Raw genomic sequence first — 22,359 nt, 5'->3', positions numbered from 1 at the left:
TCAAATTGTTAACACGATACAGTGAATATAATTTCTCCTAATAATAGCAAAGTTGCTTGTTAGTAAAGAGCAAAACCCATAGGTCCATGCAAAATTTTATATCTGTCCATGCCACAAGTAAAATGATTTGTACATTTCTCACACACAATTTTAAACTATTCCTGGGTGACTGCTGCTGCTGTCTAACTCATGTATGTGGAGTTGTTGTACTGTGTTGTTTAAGAAACAGTGACAAGAAAAAATATGTAAATAATACAGGTACATGAAGAAGCGTGTGACTCGGGCAGGGGTGGTGACACCTTTAACCCCAGCACTTGGGAGGTAGAAGCAGGTGGATCTCTAAGTCCTAGGCCAGCCTGGTCTGCAGAGCAAGGTACAGGGCAACATAGAGAAACTCAGTATTGCTTGAGCTTGATTGGATGAATCTCAAAAAGGCCCCGTCTGTGAGATGAATCTCAAAAAGGCCCCGTCTGTGAGATGAATCTCAAAAAGGCCCCGTCTGTGAATATGGGGGATAAGTGTGCTTGGTAAACATGTATCAAAAAGAATTTACCTTAAAAAGAGTTAGATCAGATAAGGAAAGGAAAGTGAAGCCACTTTATTTCCCTCTTCTCTCTTGACCCCTTCCACACATGGGAGAAAGTCAGCCATTTTTGCCTGTGTGAAATGGGTGGAAATGTGGAGCTTTGAGAATCCAGCTTGTTTCATTTAACATTATGATCTCCAGTTCCATCCGTTTTACTCCAAGTAACACACTTTCTTTTTATTTACTACAGAATGAAACTCTGTTGTCTCATGATGTGTGTGAGAAAAAAAACTGAATTTTCTTTACAATGGTCTCTAATATCTCCATGCTAAGTTATCTAAATTCATTGACTCGACACTTCTTTGTAACACATCATTGAACATATTTTTCCAAAAAAAAAAACCTCTGTGAATTAACTAAACTTCCTTCTCTATTAACAATATTTTTGGGCACTGGTGTGCATTAAAGGTTATAAAAAGGAATCCTGGCCCCTGTTTTCCAGAATTGCACCTTACTGACGTTAGCCCTTCACACTTTATTGGGATTAACTAGAAGATGACAACATTAATACCCCTTCTCATCTCAGTGGAAGCCCACTTCTTATACAGAAGTTTGCTAAAATAGCTTAATGAAAACACGACAACACAGGCTTAAGGAAGTTAAAATTTTTGCTCACAATTTTCTGTTTAGTAATGGAGACCAGTTTTATCACGTAGATTAAAGCTGTTTGTTTAACCTTTAATATTTATGAAGCACAAGAAAAACATAAAGCTCTTTGATCTTCATGAATTATGAGAACTCTAGAATTAATAACTATATCCTCTATTTTAACTAACAACTTTAAAGTGTTTCTTGAAAGCAAGATACCATGTCTTAGTTTTAAAATGTATTCATAAGACACACATTTTCTACTTAGAGCATCTAAGTAAGCCACCATCTTCAATCTTCTTCCTCTCCCCCAATACAATCTATTCCTTAAAATGCAAATACAGTTATTGTCTTAAAGTGAATATTCTGATTTTCCAGCTCCAGTCTGTAAGCATCCCTCTAGGCCTCCTCCACAGCTTCTCAGAAGTCCCCACTGCACGGTGTTTGCAAAGCCTGTTCCTCCTGTTTTGGAGTCTACATCCTCCTCACCACAGAGTCTGACTCCAGTGCCAGGGCCACTCCAGATACTTCGAGTCTGCATGGATGACTATGGAGCTAATGTTCTTCTTCCCCATCTACTCAGAGCTCTGAGAGAAGATGTTCCATGCCTGCTTTTGTTCACTGTTATTTCTTCATTGTCTGCTCCATCTCTGCCAAAAACTGAATAAGATAATTAATAACTGAATGAATGAATGAATAAATGAGCTAGTGAATTAATTAATTAACCATTGGGAATTTAACCCTAACATGCTCTGAAGTACTAAGAATAATACTAAGAGTACAAGAACAATAATTACAGCCTCAGAAACCTTGATTATAAAATATATCTGAAAGAAAGCCTAAGTCTGTTTTGCCTATGAAAGAGTTAAGTTGAATATGAATTAAGAAGAAATGTTAGTAATTAGCATAAAATCTATGATAGAAGTCTTATTTAAAGTGCATTCTTTAGTACTGGTGGTTAATTATATTTTCATAGTAGATTCTCTCTCCCTCAGACACACACACACACACACATACATGCTCACAGACACAAAGCACTTTTCCTGACTGACTCCAGCATACTTCAAGGAAGGCAGATGCTTTGTCAAGTAAGTCCCCAACCATTCCTAAGGAGCCACAGCCATCACCATGGAGATTACATCCAACATGATGCTTTGAATGAGAATAGTCCCCATACTCTCATCTATTTGAATTCTTGATCCTCAGTTGTTGGAAGTGTTTAGTATGGCTGTGATGGAGGAAGCATGTCACTCTGAGGTGGGCTTTGAGATTTCAAAACCCCATGCCATTTCCAGTTAGCTCTTGCCTGTGAATCAGATGTAAGCTCTCAGCTACTGCTCCAGAGCCATGCCTACCTTCCTACTACCAGACTCTCCAACATTATAGTCATGGACTCTAGAACCATGAGCCACCAACAATGCTTTCTTTTATGTTTCCCTGGTCATGATATCTCTTCACAGCAATAGAAAAGTGACGGATCATCCACCTAAATTAAAATACTCATCCAACTAAACCATCCATCACCAGGGAGATGCCACAGCCAGCACTAGTGACCTGCAGCTCCTAGACTGTTACACTCTCACAACGATGAACATCCCACTCTTTGCAGCTGCTGCATAGCCAACTTGTGCTGTTGAGTATGTTAGGTAGATGAAATAGAGATTTAAAAATATTTTCAACTTACAGTAAACTTGGGGAAACAACTGTATGGCTTGGCTTTAAACTGAGCTACTCACTCACTGTTACTCAAATCAGAAAGTAAGAAAACCAGTTGTTGTTGCTTGAGCACACACAGTCACAGAGTAGTCTAAAAGGCAAGGGTAGCATTCACACCTGCCTTGTTAAGTCCAGACTTGTAAAAGTATACACACTAACAGGAATTTCTAGTAAGCGCTTTAGGTCCGAGGCAGTCCCCCGTGAAGCTTCTTGGCCACGTGAGTGAGATCCTGCCAAGTCTCTTCACTGGCTTTTCTGAGATGGCCTTCCAGGGAGTGATGTGTTCATCTTCAACGTAAATTTTCCACATTTCTCCTCCTTCTTAAATAACTAGCACACCTTGTCAACTAATTTATTGATAGAGATCCACTTGGATCTGCCTAAAGAGAGAACGAAAAAAAAATTAATAGACACCAATCCATGATATGTGTCCACAGCATTTGATATCACGTGAAGACTCCGAGACATACAAACAACAAGTAGAACTATGTCGGTTTCCCAGCTGGGGCCCAGCAGAGAACTAGCATTAAATAGATAATGAGGGGCTAGAATTTTTCAAGTTTGTATGGGCTTCATGCATCATTGAAAACTGAACTCTAAAAGTCTTGGGAATTGACTACACGAGCTGGCAGTTGCATAAAGCCAAGCCGTGCTGAGGTTCCATTGTCCTGAGTTTGCACATACCTGTCTGTAGGTCCTCACTCAGCTCCTCTGCTGTTGGCGAGGCCACTGTGGCAGGAGAAACTTAGAAAATTCTCAGCAAGGAAGACAGGGCAGCAAGCTTGATTAGCTTAGCAGGATCTCACTTGCTGCAGGCAGCTTCCTTCTGGGCATCCTTTTTGCTGCCAGACAGCTGGGGCCTTTTATCCTGCCAGCCAGGAGACAAAGCCTCCCTAGCAACCATGGCCTGCTTTGCAGCAGTCCTTCAGAGCTGGCCTGCTTCTGACTATGTAGCCAAGTCTAGCATCCCTGCCTAAAGGCCAACCACACTGGTGAGAACCAGACCTGCAACTGCTCCGTAATGAGCAGCTCGGGCACTAATAATATTCTTAAAGGCCAGTGTGCAATGCTATCCTTCATCAAAATGTCATAAGAAACACAGGCTATAAAACTTTAAAGTGTCTCTATGGCACAACTAAACAGTGAATTAAACAACGACAAATAACGCAGAGACCAGAATTCAGTTAAATGGGCAGAGGAAATGTGCCCACTAATAGGGGATATACCAAGATGGCTAAAGATCAGAGAGGTAGTGGAATCCTGGAAAGGAGAACCAGGGATTTTGGAAAGTGTCTCCAAATGCTAAGTGTCTCATAGAGAAGCTGCCATATTGGGAGAACTAGCAACCAAGGCCCTTGTACCTGTGGCTGAATGCTAAGGCTGGGGACAGCCATCACCCTCAGTCCTCACTTCACCTCTGCCTAAGTTTGCTAGGACAGCTGTACCGAAGCATTTCTGACTGGGTGTCTAAAACCAGAGAAATTATTCTCCCACAGGGTGGAAGGCAAAACTCCAAGGTCGAGGTGTTAGCAGAGTTGGTTCTGAGAGAACATGCGGGAAGAACGTATTCTGGGCTTCTTTCTGGGTTGTGGGTGACCACTTTTCTGCCTTGTCTGTCATTATTTTATTTCCTAATGAGACCATAAAGCATTGAGTTAAGGCCACCTGGTGACTTCATTCACTGTCTTCTTGAAAGGCCCCAGAAGGCTTATGCCACCAAAGGTCATTTTTCTTGGAGTACTGTTTTTTGTGTTTGTTTGTTTTATTGGTTGGTTGGTTGGTTTACATTTTAGTTTGGGTATTTTGGTTTTGGTTTGGTTTTAGTTTTGTTTGTTGGGGGTTTGCTATTGTTGATTTTGTTTTGTTTTGTTTTGTTTTATAAGTCAAGGTTTCGCTATGCAGCTTTGGCTCTTCTGAAACTCAATAAGTAGACTAGGCTGACCTTGAACTTCCTGAGATCTGCCCGCCTCTGCCTCCTGGGTGCTGGGATAGAAAGTGTGCAGTACAATACCCATCTGTAGTACTGTCTTTAGTTTCACAGGGAAACTGTGCCCCCTTTGTATTTTGATGAAATGCTGTGGAGAGTAGTTTTGCTTTCCAGATTCCCAGACCTCCACAATTGTCTCTTCTGTGATGTCAGTCACACCAGCGACCATCCAGATGTTTTGCCTGCACATACAGTTAATTTCTCCAGAATTTTCAGAAAGTATCCTCTTCCCTGTTCTAAATATTTCCCATTTTCTTGATTGTAGACCCCATTTCCCTGTGCAAATTCAAAAGTTATGACACTCTGAACTGGAGTAACCCAAAGACTGTCACAAACCCCAGAGCATATGTCTTCTGAGAGCGAGCAGCAAAGACCAAAAAAGGGAGAGTAGACTAGACTATGGATCCTTCAAGTGGCATTTATTTTCCCCATCGTTGTGCCTTTATAGATTTTGTCCCAAAACCAAAATTGTTGAGCAACACTGTCATTGGAATATTAGAAGACTGGAAAGAAGATATTCTGGGTAACACGTATTTGTACTGAATTTAATACAAACCATTCCTGATTTACAATGGTTTGAATTATGGTATTTGATTTTTATAATGGTACAAAAGCAGCACATATTCAGAAGCCAGGCTTCAGATTTTGAATCTTAACATTTTCCTCAAGCTGTCAATATACGATATCATACCCTCTTTCAATGCTAGGCAGCAACAGAGAGTTTCAGCAACCAGCCAGCCAGAGATGGTGGAAGGTGGACGCTTTTCAATAACTTATATGAGCTATTTAATGCTTCATTGCTAAATAGGCCCCGTGTTCAGTGATCTTCGCCAACAGTAAGCTAATGTTAATCTTTTGAGGTTGTGGTAGGCCAGGCTGAGTTGTGCTATTCAGTAATTTAGGTCTGTTGCCTTTTCTATTTAATAGAGGTTTATTCAGGTGTACCTTTATCATAAATGTCATTTTTATTAGTTCCTTGTCTATTTATATATGTGTTATACATATATACATATATGTGTGTGCATATATATGTATGTGTGTGTGCATATACAGCTACATCTGTGTGCATCCCATGTTGACACAGCTTCATGCTTGATTGTTTGCTGATCCTCAGTGAAATTATAAGCCTTTTGAAGAAAAATAGCATGTTGTACCACTCTTTGGGAGTGCCACAGTGATTGGTCTAGCACAAGACACACAGACTTTCCATAAGTACCAGCTGTCTTAACGTGGAAGAAACAATGAGAATCAATAAACTAGAGTCAAATCTGAATGACATTTTTTGTAAGGGATGTGAGTCCCTGTGTCCTTCTTTTGTAGCTTGAGCACTTGTCAGAGCCTTTTTCAGCCAGACTGCATTAAGTAATTGCAGAACTGCATACATAGGAGACATGCGGCAACTACAAGGTAACGGCTAACTGAAACCTAGAGGACTACATATGAGTTCTATCTGGCTACATGCTCTGTCTAGCAAAACTTGAGCTGGATGGTACATTAATATGTTAATTTCTGAGACCCATTCAGAGTTTTGTAGCAGTTGTTTCAAGATGAAAGCTGTTTTACAAGTTTCTAAATAAATCGGTGATTGTTGGGTTGGTCACATTAAACAACCACTACTCTTGCACCCTGCTTATAAGACTAGTGGTTGGTACTACAGAGACATAGCTCCAACAATCACCTTTGCATTGCTATTGTTCCACTGGCTAATGGATAAGGGTGGATAGAAACACCCATCATTCACAGTTTACCATTGTTCTTCCTGTATCTTTTTATAATACTTCATTCCCTGCAGCTGTTGGAAGGTGCAAAGGGAATTGATCGTATGGGTTTAACAGGGTGGAATGATGTCCTGGAAAGACTGACTCTCCTTCCTTGGTCAGCATGGGCGCAAACCCTATAGACTGACTGTGACATGCAAGGTATCTCAAAACACACATAGCATGACTTGGTCTCTTCAAACTGTAGACACGGGATCTGTTTGTAAGAAAGGAAGAGAGAAACTAAATTAATTCTAGGTAAGTACTTCTCCAATACTTCCCAGAAAAAAAGAACTGAAGAAATGTAACTCACTGACTCAGGTCTTTCTTATTTCTGTGAACCAGGAAAATCATAAACAAGGCTGAGATCAAAGCAAAAGCAGTTTACCTCAGGTACAAAGGCAATCTGCAAATCAGGGAAATGCAGGTTCACCTGGAGGCTGAATGAGCATTCTGCCCACAAGGTGGCTTGGCATTTATCTCAGTTGGAGGCAGGCAGCTCAGCAGCTTGGAGGATGAGTAGGGCTGACACAGGACAAAGGTTGGGAACTGATAGAAATAAAACTGGGCTATATTTTGTTAAATCCATTGGGGTGTCCAAGTAAGAAGGCAAGCTGGTTCCTTGAGTATTTCTCTGACCTTGCAAGATATTGTTAAATTGCAGGAAAGTATTCCTCCGGCAGACCCAGCTCCCAACAAGATGTCTGCGTGGAAACCTGTCTCCTGTGAGCAAACCTTCAGTGCTGACGATGACTTTTGTTCTCTTTTGAACAGGATGAAGCTATTTACCATTTAAAATTACTAAAATTGTTGTATTCAACCCTATTCTTCTTTTGTTTCAATTCACTTTATCCCAAATAAGTTATTAGATTAATTTATGCACCTCACTCTTTATGTCATACAAACCCCTTTAGTGACATTTATCTTTTCTCAAATGCGGCTAAGCATTTCAAAAACTAGAAGCAAAGAGAATGAACCCTTGTTAAAAAATCTTCAAAGGTTTGGAACTTAAGCATATCTTCATTTTTTTAAATTAAAAGATAAATAACAAAATAAAATAGTTTCAACATAAATGGCAGACTAGAATGTGCCTTTAACATACAGAGAAATCTTATAAATCAACATTGTTGAGGTTGGTCCTTTACTCTGTATTGTAGTGCTAAGTGTTGGCCCCCAAGACCTGTACTCTGCATGTAGACTCGTGACTCTGCTCCTAGATTATTTAAGATTGATAAATAACAGATGCCCACAGCCAATAACTAGTGACCCTGCTCCTAAATTATTTCTGATTGATTAATACAAATGCCAACAGTCAACAGCCAGGCAGAAGAGACATAGGTGGGGTTTAGGTTTCATGGACTTGGGGTTGGAGGAGGAGAAGGAGGTGCAGAGAAGAAGGAAAAGCCTCAGTGGTTAGGTAAGCCATAAAAACATGACCCTGAGAGCTGACCAACTGGATTGTCTCCAAATCAAAATGCATTTAATTAAAATGTGTTTCTGTTTTGTTTAGCTCATAGTGTGTAAGAAGAAACTCAAAACAGTCCTCTGTTTTGGGCTTCATTAACAAGAGGGCAGGACAAATCAGACTGCTCAAATGTGTTTATGCCATACTGTGGGGCTTTAACTGCTGTGAAGCAAGTGTCTGGATATCCCTAAATGCTTTAGCTTTCTATTAATAGCTATAGTGCTTGAGATTGAATTTTTGAGATTTTCAGTTGTCATATTTACATGTGGAGATGCCTATAATACCCCCTCTTCCCTGTGCAATTCTGGTGATAAGACACACATGCAAGTGCAATCTAAAGAGAAACGCATGCCATAAATTGGTGGTGTTACACTTCTCTGAAAATGTAGGGTTATAAACAGGTCTTCACGAATGGTCTTCAGTGTGTGAAGAACACTTGAAGCCTGATGCCTTGCATTCTCATATACGTGATTTCCACTGGAAATTTTAAAAGAAAAATGAAATGAGCTAAATATGCTCTTAGAAAGCTTCCAAAGATTTTTTTCCCTTTGGAATAGAACAGTAAATTCATTAACCACACTAGAAGGACAGACCTAACTTCCTTTCTTTAGAGAATAACCCTTCCTACAATTTAATTTATTTTTTTCCTCTATAGTTACATAATATTAGAGACAACTGCTACACTTGTGAATTCAGTTCCTTAAATCTTAGAAATGTGAAGGATATTTGAAATTCTCATCTTCTAACAAATAGAAACCAAGTTCACAAACAAAGAGCACATTAAATGAACCAGAACTTCCAGTTAGTAAGTAACCACTTAGCATTGTTGAAAATAAAGTCTTGTTTGTGTATCAAAGCAACTCTTACTGATGAGTCTAAGGCAATGACCTGAGAACAGGAGTAGTAGCATAAACCCATGAAGGATAATCCTGGCATTCTTTGGGAAGCTATCGTTATTTATCAATGTTACCAGAGCCTTATTTCTATTCTTCTAATACCCTTACAAGTAGATACCACTTAGTTTCCTTATGAATGAAGAAACCTAACACTTAGTAACTGTTAAAAGACTTAAGCTTAGCCCACATTCCCTCCCCTTATATTTCCCTACTACTATTATCACACTGCTAAGGAACCAATTGAGAGTCTCCAATTCTTCTTTCTGAAACTTAACATTATATTCTACTGTACATTCGGTGCTCTTGGCTGTTGAACTGCAGTCATGTTTTTGGCAGTCAAACATGGTGACAAGAACAGCTAAGGGAGCAATGTTGAACCACAAGTACAGAGAGAGTGACCTGGGAATTGCTTATTTTTTGAAACCTCAAAGCATTCTCCTAGTGGCATAATTCAACTACAAGGCCACACTGCTTGTACCCACCCAGACAGTGCCACCGGTTGGAAGTCAAGTGTTCAGACATATGAGCCTATGGGGAACATCTCATTCAATCTCTTTCAAAACATCACATTTAACTCCCTAACCCAAACCCTGTGTGTTTATGGCCATATCATAACACAAAATAAATGTAATCCAACTCAAAAAGTCCCTACAGTCTTTCAGTCTCAACATTATTTAAAATCCAAATATTCTTCTGAGACTCAAGGCAATTTCTTAACGCAGTCCATTGTGAAATCAAAAATCAAATTATACATTAAAGAGACGGTTCCATGTTGAGCAGCGAGCATAGGGAAATAAAAGGGGTGGGGGAGAGCCCAAGTCCTGCCAGAGCTCTGGGGTTCTGAGTGGGCTGACTCAGGGGACTGTTGCACTCTCCACATGGCCCGAGTGGGCGTCTAGTTGTGGGAAGTCACGGAACCCCAGTCCGTGGTGGGTAGAGAGGGAGCAGTCCAGGATCTCTGGGTCTCACGGAGGCCAGAGACAACAGGTTATCACTCTCGGAAATCCCAGACACTGCTGTATGTTGCAGAAGAGCTGAGAACAAAGTAAGAGGCCCCGGTGGCAATACAGTCAGCCCTGGGCCGGCCCGAAGGGAAAAGGGGGCAAGGGGAGGCGCTGGGCAGTTCCCACTCGGGGAGAGTCCTTGGTTTGGTCTGGTGGCCAGAAATGCTTGGGGGCCTTCTCAAGGAATATTAGATGCAATTCTTTAGGGAAAGCCTATTCCATTGTTCTACCAAGGTGGGCCTTGAGGAGCACAGACAGTCCATGGTTTTAAAGCTTTATTGTAGAAAACAGAGAGAGAGAGAGAGAGAGAGAGAGAGAGAGAGAGAGAGAGAGAGAGAGAGAGAGCAGAGAAGTAGGCTGGCCATGGCCACATGGAGAGAGGGGAGAAGGGAGGGGGAGAAGGAGAGCTAGAGATGAGCATAAGAGAGGCAAAAGCTTAAGAGAGAGAGGAGGGACCAAGCAGCCCCTTTTATAGTGGGCTGAGCTACCTAGCTGTTGCAGGGTAACTGTGAGGCAGAGCTTACCTAGCTATTGTCAGGTAACTGTAAGGGTGGAGTCTAGCCAGAATGCCAGGACTTTGGGACATTGTCTATGTGACTGATAGTCACAGGATTATGGAGTTGGGGGCTCTGTGGTGTCAGGCGCCTGTGTCTGGGAATGTGGCTCACTGTTTGGTCTCTTGTAGAATTTTCAACTGGGTCTCCAGAGTAAGCTTCACTCAACCAGAACACATGCTGCCTTTCATGGTCCCACAGTTCCACTCTAAAAGGCTAGTCTCACAACCAAGAAAAAAGAAGTAAAGAGAGAGAGAGAGGAGAGAGAGAGAGAGAGAGAGAGAGAGAGAGAGAGAGAGAGAGAGAGAGAATTGCATACTTCTTACATATCCAGAATTGTAAAAGTATCTTTTATTTGCCTGAAGTAATTGTTGTCTCTGAGGCTTACTGTCTCTGCTACAAACCTAGACCAAGTCCAGGAAGCTTCTAGAATCCATACAATCTAATCTAGGCCTAGAATGTTTTCAGCCTCTTATACTTACTGCTGAATAAGCTCACCCTTTCTAGCTCTTTCTGAGCTCTGACTGGCTGGTTCAACTCAGCTGGCTCAAACTCCTTTCCAAGCTGACTGGGTTAATATGGCTTCTCTCTTGGCCTCTCCTGAATCACTCTGCTTGCCCCCATACTAACTCTGGCAATCTGTTCTAATCTTCTGGCTCATTCTCATTCTCATTCTGCCTTCACTGTGTCTAGTTAGCTTTTTCTCTCTTCAACCTGTCTTTATAAAATTGTCCCAGTAAAACTGTTTCTCTCTCTCTCTCTCTCTCTCTCTCTCTCTCTCTCTCTCTCTCTCTCTCTCTGCCTGTTTCTCTATCCTATTGTCAAATCTTTCTCTGATGCCTCATTTTGTCTGTCACTCAATTAGACCTCACTTTCAAACATGGGTGCTTCCTTCTACAAACTAACCTTACCTTCATCGTTTGGGAGTAAAGGTGTGTACTAAGGGCAGACATATCAGTATTCTCTGTGTTGTGTGATTACTAATAATAGCACATCAGAGTCAATATTAGTTTGTCTTTCACCAAAGAAATTAGTCCATTGCTTAAGTCTAGGCTCAGGCAAGTTCTTAGGACAAAGGCAGAAATCAGCCACTTTATTTGCCAAAATATCACAAGGAAGGTTCTTAGCTCAGTTGCTAATATTGCTGCTCTCTGAAACCTTTTAAGCTGAAGTTTCTTAATACAAGTTGCCATCAGCAGTGTCCCTACATTCATCTAAGAGGGTCTATTAAACTCTAACATTCAATTGCTTTTCTAGTCCAAAGTCCTAAAATTGCCCACCATACCCTTCCAAACAGTAGCATGGTTAGTTCTGTCATAGCAACAGGACACTCCCTGGTACCATCTTCTGTATCAGTTACCTTTCTATTGCTGTGACAAAACACCATGATCATGGCAACTTATCAAATAACGAGTTCATTTGGGATTGTGATTAAAGAGGGATGAGTGTCTGCCATAGCAGGGAACTGTAGCAACAGGAATAGCTAAAAGCTCACATCTCAATGCATAACAGAAAGCATGCTGTTTATATATGCTACTAGCATGCATGAAGCTTCATTGTCCATGTTGATTCTTGAACTGGGAAACTTCTATTAAATTGGAGTTGATAGCTTCTAGTTTCCATGCTATGTGGCCCTTGTTTATTTGCTATTTCCATTCAAGTTGAACTAAATATTTTTCCTTTATTTCCTTGTTCAATGTTAATTGTCTTATATAGTTTTGGTTATTGTTTTGAGGCATTTTGAAGGGATCTGTTAGAAGCAAGTTACCATCGCTTCTCGGCCTTTTGGCTAAGATCAAGTGTAGAAACAAGTTACCAAAAATGATTCATTAATGAGATATTTGAGGATGTTCAGATGTCCAATAGGTTGACCAATTGATGACCCACAGATAACAGTTGGAGTTGTAAAATGGACTCAGAAGAACTGATTTCTGCAGTTCCTAAATTCACTTAAGGTAATCGACAGGAAGACTCTATGTCACCATGGTATTGCTACCATGTTGGCAGTGATTCCTGAGAAAAGCAACTCACATCCATAAGCAATAGACGAAAGTCATTGTTATTGGTGCCATTAGGGGTGCAGAAGAAGGTCTCAAGCAAAGGGACCACTGACCTCACCAGAAGGTTAGAGTTTGGTGAGGATGCATTGGTGCGTTTGATCACCATTATGCAGAATCCATGCTGGTACTAAATCCCAGATCATTTCCCAAAAAGACAGAAGGATGGAAAAATAGACTCAAGTTCTGGAAAATTATGTGGAAAACAAGCTCCTAAAGACCTGAGATAACTGAAGGTTAGAGTCCAAGTTGGGCTTGCCCTCTCTATGACCTTTGTGTTAAGGCTAACACAACAAGACCACTGGCTGTACAGTGGGTATACTCAAGAAGAAATAAGTGTATAAGCCTTTGCTGTTACTAGTTCATACATAAAAAGATAAGTAGTAGTCAATCACCTTTAAAATATTTTTTGTCAAGTAAATTAAATTGTTTTTCATTTATTTTTAATTTATTTTTTATATATTTATTATATGTAAGTACACTGTAGCTGTCTTCAGACATACCAGAAGAGGACATCAGATCTCATTACAGATGGTTGTGAGCCATCATGTGGTTGCTGGGATTTGAACTCATGACCTTCAGAAGAGCAGTCGGTGCTCTTAACCGCTGAGCCATCTCTCCAGCCCCAATTAAATTGTTTAATTAAGTAAATTACATCTTTTATGTATAGGCAGGTTTAGAGTTAAAGTAATGGAAGTTTATATGACTTAGGAATCTGTCAAGATTAGGTATTAGGTATTTGTAGAGCTAAGGAAAATTATAGCAAAACAGAAGTTTAAAAGTTGAAAGATCCAGAAACATCACAAGATCTACCAACATAATTTCCCATACTCCTCAATATTGCCTGTATTTCTGGTTACTACCTTTCAATGCCTCTTTAGATAACTAAAATTATATAATATCAGTGCTTATAGATATTTTTGAAGGATCCTTCTATGATGATTAATCTGCTTCTTAGTCCATAGTATCATGCTAGGGTTTAGAGTTGTAAGGGACAGAATAATTTTATGCACAATAGTTTATGGGCTTGCACATTTCAAGTGCTGCCTCCATTACCCATCATCCTCCAGTGAACGTGCCACCTTGGGAATGCTTGTACACATCACAAAGATGTGTAGGAGAAACATTGCACAATGCTTTCCTTTACCAAGATATCCAACACCAACTTAAAGGTATCCTACTAAAATGGAACTAAATACATCCGCAGTGTACTCACAAATAAATGCCCATAACCACGTCCACTGTTGCCTTACCAAAAAAGATTTGGAGGTAGGAACAGGAATAGGAAGCAGAATAAACACAAACAACTGTTAACATGTCATCAAATAGATATTTGGGAATGGGGCACATCTCTCAGAGGCACTGAAGGGCTCTGTACCTACCAGCTCACTGCCTGCTGAAAGTTTTCCATGAGGATGTTAGTGTAACACAACTAGTCCTTAAAGGCACTTTCTATGTCAACCACCTTCTGTTATGGTGTTTCTCTTATGTAGACAAAAATAAGGATGGCCTGCTTAAAAGTAAGAGCAAAGGAGAAGTGGCAGGACACAGAGTACAGAGAGAAATACAAAGACAGGTGCATTTGGGGAAAATCAGGAGTCCCAGGTGGTATAGACAAGCTTCTCCAAGGAGGAATCAGGAACCTTCTATGAATGAAGAGGTGCCACAAGAGATTCTACTTTCCAGTTGGGTGTTAGAAGGGCCAGCCTTCTCTATCATTCTCCTTTCCATCAAACAAATCACCCAGTAGCATGGAGCATGATCTATCTTGGGAGAAAAGTTAATGGAAAAAGTGAGGAATATGGATACTGAAGGAAATCTCAAGCAGAACCGAATGCCACTGTCTGGGATAGCCAAGTCCCAGTGACTACTCATAAAGCTGTCACAGACAGGAAAGAGGATGCCTCACTGTAGATATTTCACACATGCCAGGAAGAAAAAAAAAAGCTCCTCAGGTTTGCAAACTGAAGGACATATAAAGAAAATTGAAGAGTTAGTATAATGTCAAGGTTAACATTTTAATTGCATAAAACATGGAGAAAGCCTATGTTTGTCATTTTCACAATGTTACCTTTCCTGAACAATGTAAACTTTTATCCAACAACTGTATGAGTTAGTGACATGACACAGGATGTAACTTACATAAATGGGAGAGCCTACACTCCTTTCTTCTGTATAGGTCCTTCAGAAGCCACCGTTAGGTAGCTAAGCTGTGGCCTTTTAAGCCTTTCCTAGCAGTTAATAAATGCTGTTAATGTTGTGTGTCGGTTTGTAGTTGTGAGTGCACGGAGCCCAATTCTCCTACATTGTGCCTGGCTCCTTGGTGCTCAGAGCCCCATTGATTTCAAAGAGGGTTTTGTAGGTGGAGTGACAGCTTGGCGGTGCAGAATTTAGCTTTTCTGGGTGATATGATCACATAACAAAAGGCTGCTGTAACCCTTCCAGAAGGCAAAGTTAAGGTTACTGTTGGACCTTCATTCTGAATTGCCAGAATCTAGGGCAATCCAGAGTCTGCAGCCCCACCATGCAATACTTCACAGTTTTCTACAGTGAGCAGAAAAAGGAAAAGAAAAAAATTGTAAGGGATGGGAAGCCTTTGAGATCTGTGCATTGAATCAAAATATTAAGAAGAAGAAGAAGAAGAAAAAAAAAAAAAACCCTGCACATTCCAGGGTTGAAAAGTAGTCAAAGTAAGTTTTAAAACATTGCAAACACTTAGGTAAGTGCCTACTGTGTCATATAGACAAGCAGGTTTATGCACAGACTCTAACAAAGGAAGTGGTCATCCATAAGCCCAAACTTAATCATAAAACTCATATTTCATTTCCTTACATACCAAAATGAGGATCAGTCATCTTAAATTGGACTGCTATCAAAATGAGGAAATTATTTATTAGTTTGTTCTTTGTGATGCCAGTGAAGGGCAATGCTAAATGCCATGTGCACAGAACTGAGTCCTGCCCTCCCACTCAGAAGGAAAGCAAGACAGTTGTGATCTCACAGAACCACACAAATCCAAACATGAGTCTGCAGTCACTGAGGAAGAAAGCCCTTTCCCTCAGAATCTCTCATCAGCACCCTGCCTTTCCAATCCTTTCAGTGACTCTGCATATACGCATCATTTACTTCCTGTCTCCCTCCATCACAGTGGGAACTCTACAGAGACAATGGTTTTAACTTGGTACTTACTAGATGTCCAATAAATTAGCTGTTGAACTCTTTTGATGACTAGTGGATGGATAAGTATTATTCCAGCATTAGACATAATACAATGATCTGGCTACAGGTGTGTAGCTAAGGAATGGGGCAGAGACACAAATTACTATACTTACAGATACAGTCACATGCAAGTATAAGTAAGGCTATAGAAGACTGTTATCACATGAAGGAACAAAGAATGAAAAGTACAGTTAAGGTTCTATTCCGAAAGAAAGAAAAATCTAAAAGAGAGATTAACTCTCTAAAGAGAATGAAAGAGCACACAAAATCAGTGAAAACTACCTCAAAGATGTGGGAGCTCAAAGAAAGAAAGAAAGAAAGAAAGAAAGAAAGAAAGAAAGAAAGAAAGAAAGAAAGAAAGAAAGAAAGAAAGCCAGGACCTACAAAATTATACTATAGGTAATAATGGCGGTATTTAAAAAGGTTAATAGGAAAAAATAAATAATAAATTAGAAATGTCAGTGACAGAATATACACTGCCAGAAACAGAATTAACTTAGCCACGTATCTAATGCAAAGAAACCAGAGCAAACCCCATAGATCCCAGCAGCTAGAAAACAGCTTGGAACACAGAGATTTCTAGTCCTGCATAAACATAGCAGATTTTCAGAAGAGAACAGAAGAAGACATAGAAAAATATCTAGCAATGAAAAAAAAAGGCTGAATCAGTTTTAAGACATATTCCCGGGGAAAAATAATGAACACTCAAGAGGCAGGTCCCTGAACTTAAATGTTGTCTGTCCATGCAGGTAGGCACCAGAATCAAGCCATCTAGAATGGACATGTAATGAGTTTGTCTTCAGCTTCTCCACAGAACCAATTCCAGAACAAGTGGAGCAAAGTCCACAGAGTTCTGAAAAGCAGAGGTGAGATGTCACACAGGCACTGAAGACACTGCTACATAAAAGTCCAGAGAACCTATTGCTAGTAGGGAAAATCAGCCCAATGATAGGCAAAGAATGCACCTTACTCAGGAGAACCCTCCCCTCCCCATTCCACACTACTGCCTTCCTTTCATCCCAGATTCTTCAGCCTGGATGCCAGGCATCTGATGCCTGTGTCTCCACCATATTGCTGGCCAAGCATGATGCCTTAGCCTCTGGCCATCTTCCCCACATCAGAATGCTCTGCCCTATCGTCTGGTTGACAAGTCAATCCTCTACCTATAATTCCACAATATCTTAACTTTCTGTCTCTCTCTCTGTCTCTCCCTCTCCCCCTCTCCCTTTCTCCCCTCTGACTTTCTACCTTGACAATTTTCACCATTTAAACTATTCTGTCTTCTTTATGTGTGTTGTTTCTCATCTGTCCCCATCATTTAGATTTTAATGCCTAAGTTTCTTAGGGATACAAGTTGCTCTTTGTGTTGTCTGGCTGGAACACAGGAAACACTGGAACATTTACTGACTGGATAGAAAAGTTAGAGTCTAGCAATGTCCCTTCCAGTCAGCTCCTTGACAATGTTGACTAAGAATGCAGCCCAAATGAAGGGCTGTTTTATCATGAGTCTGAATACCAGATCTTATTAGGATAAGCTGATGAAGCCTCCACATATATGTGAATTGATCCTAACTTTTGTGAAAAATGACATAAAGGGCTTTTCCAGTAGTGTGGCAGAAACAGAACTGGGACATTAATAGAGACTTGATTTCTAGTTTTCCAAGAAAACCATCTCAGATTCAGAGTAAATGATTATCAGCATCCTGTGAACAGAGGGCACTGGATGTAGAGACTGAAGAGGATACAGGAACCATTTGAAGGAAATTCCCATTGTGTATGAGAGTCTTCCCCAGTTGATCTCCAAGCGAAGTATTGCAAGATGCTATACACACCTGCAACATGAGGACTGTAGTCATGTCCCTGCTCTTGCAGGCAGGCCCCTAGCTTCTTCCTTCAGTTTCTGAGTGGCAGCACCTCTAGTGTACAGGAGCCTGCTCATTGGTTGACTAGGTTTGAAAAGATTCGCAGTAATTCCTACAGGATTCATCCACTATCTACAACTGACTAAGCACATCATCTCTTATGCCTTTTGAAAATCACATAAGTTAGTATGTTTGCCAGAACTCATCTTTATACACAGTCTTTGGTTGAAACAAGACTGTATTTCTCCAGAGGAAAGTAAAAAGGAGCAAAGTTTCTAATGTTGTTTATTTTCTGGACATTTTGGTGAGAGGTCACAGTTTTCCTGAGAAGTTATGCAAAAGACAACTATCAAAAGGGTAGGGTTGTTTGTTTGTTTGTTTGCTTTGTCTTTGTGTGGGGTTTTGGTTTTTTGTTTTTTGGGGGGTTTTGTTTGTTTGTTTGTTTGTTTGTTTTAGATCCTGGAGTTTGCCAGCTGGGCAGTGGTGGCACATGCCTTTAATCAGGGCACTTGGGAGGCAGAGGCAGGCAGATCTCTGAGTTCAAGAGGCCAGCCAGGTCTACAAAAGAAAAAAAAAAAAAATCCAGGGTTTAAACAGAAGTCCTCTAAAACATAGAACAGACAGACTCTTCCTAAGTTTCCCAGGATGGCCTTGAATTCACTCTGTACTCAGGCAGTCTTTGAACTTACGATCCTCCATGCTTTAGGTAGTCGAGTCTAGTTGAGAAGATACTACATTTCCATTAACATTCAATTTAACAGTCAAAACGTAATACACATAGTCATTATCTTTCAAAAGTACTTATTTGCCTTTAAAATGTGGAACCTAAGTTAATCAATGTTTGTGATTTTCGGGACTTATGACCTAACTTTTAGCAAAGATATTAGAGAGAACTGAGTCTACAAAAAAGGAAAAGAACTAACTCCCTTTCTCGTCTTCTTATAAAGGGATGGCAAGTAGCATCCTGATTCTCTAAAGGATCCAGGTCTAAAAAACACCTCTTGGAAGAGGCTAATCCTGCACTGGGATATGTAGGAGACGTCTTGTTTCCCTAATTGAATCTTGATTTGGCCTATAAAAAAGGCAGAAGCCAATTACTGGACACAAGATAAAAGGTGGGACTTCCAGGTTCCAGGAGGAAGGCAAGATTCAAAAAATAAAGAGAGGGGTTTTTAGGCCAGGCTTTGGAAGGAGCAGCACGGAACAACCATGTAAGGCCTCAGGGCAACTAGGGCACCCGGGGTTTCAGATTCGGAGGAGGTTGTGGGGAGCTAACTGTTAGCTGATAAGATTAGGGCAGGAGATTCTTTGACCAACAATTGTGTTATCTGGCTGGTTTTAAAATAATAAAGCAGTGTAGTGTTTTTTCTTTGTGGAGATAAGGTAGGCAGGAGAAAAAGAGAAGATGGGGCAGTTGGCAAGGTTAGTTGGGAGAGAGGAGCCCTTGGAGCTCGGACAGCAGCTCAAGGCTTTCCCTGAGCAGTAGTAGAGTTGAGCCTGGAGGAACAGGCAAATCAGAAATGAGGCTGTTGGCAGCTGATCTCTGAGCTAAGCTGGGTGCTTGGGCTGTAGTCCCTGGCAAAGGAGCCAGCGTGGTGTTTTTTTAAATTTACACACAACAGGGGTGGGACAGAATTTGGGATATAATTAAATAGTTAATTAATTAAAAATTTAAAAAACACCTTTTGGCCATAGTACCAGGCAGTGATGTCCTTCCTAAAGAAAGCCTGGGTCAAGGCTTCTCAAACATTTTCCACTCACTTATGACCCCTTTTCACACACAGAAACATGTTTGCTGCAACCCCAGAATTCTAAGCATAAAAGCAGATATATGAATTAAGCATACTGATAATAAATGCTAAAGAAATTTATGTTGAAACAGTTCCTTGGATTATAATTTTATCTTTCATTAAAGATGAAAGCAAATTTCTACACTAATAATATAAATGTGCTTATTTTTGGATTAATAATTAAATTTTAGCTATTTGACACTATAAGATAGTGACTGTATTCAAAGGCCTTTATATTTGACCTGTATTTTTATTTTTTATAATTACAAGTACTGAGAATACATTTTGCAAAATGTGAATTTTTTTTAAAACTGGCAGAAGTATGTATATGGATAATTTATAAACTATTAAAATTCTATCCTAATCCCAAGAAAAATTCACCTAACGAAGATTCACAAACTTCAGCAATTCAAATAATTTTTAAAATTGAATATTCTAACACCTAACACAATATACTCCAGAGAAATACTAATTTGATATTTAAGTGCTGAGGGAAATATTAAAAGTCCTAGTTTTCCAAAATAAAACTTCATGTTTCCAGAAGAGCCGGAAACATTGTATGTAAAATAGAAACACTACAATTCATCTCAGACAGCAGTCTGCATTCTGAGCTAGTGTGTTTGGAGTGGCGTCCATTGGTGGATTGTGCCATGGTGTCATTCACAGTCCAGTGTATACTATTGTGTTCAGAAGTCACATGATACAGCATGGGTGAGCATGGCCACAAACTTGGGCTCATTATGTGTTTGTTGTACATTCAGAAAATGTTTACTATTATCAATTTTTTTTGCAAACCCCAATTACATAACCCCACATGTTTAAAAAGTAGAACTAGGTAAAGCTTCCAGTGGTCACAATTAAAATACAGCAAGACCCCAAACCTTTGTGCTGTTGAATTCAACCCTACACTGTTTCTAAGTATATCCATGATAGGTTCCTACTTCCCAGATTTAGAAAGAAGAGCTGGATGCCTGTCTTTCACTGAATGGCTGAGATATGCATAGCTTTGGGATTCTGAGGGAAGTCTGTTACTCTAATTGTATAAATTGTCGGCGATCTTCATACAATTACTTCCTTAGCATTCATACTGTAAATTCTTCCAAGGGAACATCACTTTGCCTAGTTTGTCACTTCTCATTGGTCCTGTAGTGTGGGATGGGAAGAGGTTACATACGGCACACAGTAAGTACTCCATGAAAGGTCAACTAGGGTTTTGACTGTGTTCATTCATGTTTATGGGCTGATGACTCTAAAGCTTTAGACAAAATACTGCCTAGTTGTTTATGGACACTTCCTGTCTCCATGATCTGGGCAGGAAGCTTCCTGTGCTCAAGGCCACACTCGTGACTCTGCAGCTGGGTGATCCAAAGAGCTATTTACTTCATTTCCCTTAGTCCATCCCCTTTCTTCTTTCTTCTTCAACCCATCCACCTATCCCATTAGATGCCCTGCCAGGATAGTCTAGACACCCCAGCAGCACGAGTACTGACAGGTTAAAAGACCCAAAGGGAAAGAAGCGAAACCTTCTCTGCCGCCTCACTAAAGGTTAAATGACCCCGGGCTTCATGTATTCTTGTTCTCATTAGCTCTACAACACCCACATGCAGCCATTAATCTTTCCAATGATATAGGCAAAACATTAGCAATCTGACAAAACAACTTAGGCTACTTTTAACCTTTTGCTATTCTTGTGAAAGTTCTTTCCAGCCAAAGTGAAGGAAGTTGGTTCAGATCAATTCAAGAGTCAAGAAGAATTAAAGCTCTCTGCAACAGTCTGCAGGAAATGTAAAAACCAGAAACAGCAGCAGTTAGAATTGTCAAGGCAAAAAGTTAAAAAGTAGCATGCTTGACTCCACTAGCAGGGTCCATGTTTATCTAGCTTTCTTTTCTTTTCTTTTCTTTTCTTTTCTTTTCTTTTCTTTTCTTTTCTTTTCTTTTCTTTTCTTTTCTTTTTCTTTTTTGTAACTTTTATATTTTTATTAGATATTTTCTTTATATACATTTCAAATGCTATCCCGAAAGTTCCCTATTCCTTGCCCCCACCCTGCTCCCCTACCCACCCACTCCCACTTCTTGACCCTGGAATTCCCCTGTACTGGGGCATATAAAGTTTGCAATACCAAGAGGCCTCTCTTCCCAGTGATGGCCGACTAGGCTATCTTCTGCTACATATGCAGCTAGAGACACAAGCTCTGGAGGTACTGTTTAGTTCATATTGTTGTTCCACCTATAGGGTTGCAGACCCCTTCAGCTCCTTGGGTGCTTTCTCTAGCTCCTCCATTGGGGGCCCAGTGTTTCATCTTATAGATGACTGTGAGCATCCACTTCTGTATTTGCCAGGCACTGGCATAGCCTCATATGAGACAGCTATAACAGGTTCCCTTCAGCAAATTCTTTCTGGCATATGCAATAGTGTCTGGGTTTGGTGACTGATTATGGGATGGATCCCCGGATAGGGTAGTCTCTGGATAGTCCATCCTTTTGTCTTAGCTCCAAACTTTGTCTGTGTAACTCCTTTCATGGGTATTTTGTTCCCAATTCTAAGGAGGAATGAAGTATCCACCCTTTGGACTTCCCTCTTCTTGATTTTCTTCTGTTTTGCAAATTGTAGATTGAATATTCTGTTTCTGGACTAATATCCACTTATTAGTGAGTGCATATCTAATGACTTCCTTTGTGATTGCGTTACCTCACTAAGGATGGTGTCCTCCAGATACATCCATTTGTCCAAGAAGTTCATAAATTCATTGTTTTTAATAGCTGAGTAGTACTCCATTGTATAAATGTACCACATTTTCTGTATCCATTCCTCTGTTGAGGGACATCTGGGTTCTTTCCAGCTTCTGACTATTATAAATAAGGCTGCTATGAACATAGT

At 40.2% G+C, this 22,359-nt stretch overlaps 1 protein-coding gene and 1 pseudogene across 2 annotated transcripts in view; both read left to right on the top strand.

The window, feature by feature from the left end:
* Pou6f2 (POU class 6 homeobox 2) overlaps positions 1-22,359 on the top strand; it is a 382,578-nt gene that overhangs the window by 214,587 nt on the left and 145,632 nt on the right. The gene's annotated exons all lie outside the window — the stretch shown is intronic.
* Positions 12,323-12,527, top strand: LOC115029174 (annotated as a pseudogene).

Source organism: Mus caroli, chromosome 13 (genome assembly GCF_900094665.2).
Source record: "Mus caroli chromosome 13, CAROLI_EIJ_v1.1, whole genome shotgun sequence".
NCBI classification, from domain to species: domain Eukaryota; kingdom Metazoa; phylum Chordata; class Mammalia; order Rodentia; family Muridae; genus Mus; species Mus caroli.
This window is presented reverse-complemented; position numbering and strand designations above follow the sequence as displayed.